The sequence below is a fragment of the Lipotes vexillifer genome, unplaced genomic scaffold, assembly GCF_000442215.2.
Source record: "Lipotes vexillifer unplaced genomic scaffold, Lipotes_vexillifer_v1.1 scaffold426, whole genome shotgun sequence".
In the NCBI taxonomy this organism is placed as follows: Eukaryota; Metazoa; Chordata; class Mammalia; order Artiodactyla; family Lipotidae; genus Lipotes; species Lipotes vexillifer.
The window spans coordinates 1,820,653-1,821,408 of NW_006779491.1; positions in this window are offsets into that span (position 1 = coordinate 1,820,653).

Here is a 756-nt window from a genome sequence, read left to right on the forward strand (position 1 = left end):
AAGCCATCTCCTTGACTCCATCTAAGTAGAATCTGTTCTTTGGACATGCTTCTAGCTTAATGAGCCTTTGTTCTTGCTATTCTGCTGTGTTATACACTGACCTCCAACTCTAACACCCTTCAATGCCCTTCTCAAATGCCATCTTCAAGAAATTCCTTGGGGGGGAGGGATAAATTGGGAAATTGAGATTGACATATGTACACTACTATATATAAAATAGATAACTAATAAGGACCTAGTATATAGCACAGGAAACTCTACTCAGTACTCTGTAATGGCCTATATGGGAGAAGAATCTAAAAAAGAGTGGATATACGTATATGTGTAACTGATTCACTGTACACCTGAAACTAACACAACATTGGAAATCAACTATACTCTAATAAAAATTAGAAAGAAAGAAAAGAGAGAGGGAGGAAGAAGGAAGAAAGAAAGAAAGAAAGAACGAAAAGAAATGAAATTCCTCCTGGAGCTCTTCTGCCCTGTGCTGGAAGTCTCCTCTAAACTGCAGCTCTGTGTCCATCTCTGTAGCCCTGAGCACAATCTGCCCAAAGGTCCTCTCTGCACCTGTGCCAGCAAAGCTCCTACCTGGTATCTCTCTTAGAGCAGGTACTTTATCTTGGTTCACCAATGTCTCCAATACGTGGAACATCTAGAACAATGCCTGGCACACATGAGGTGCCCAATACATTTTCATTAAATGAATGCATAGGTAGTCTTTTTTTTTTTTTTTTTTTGGGGGAAATGGGCCTCTCC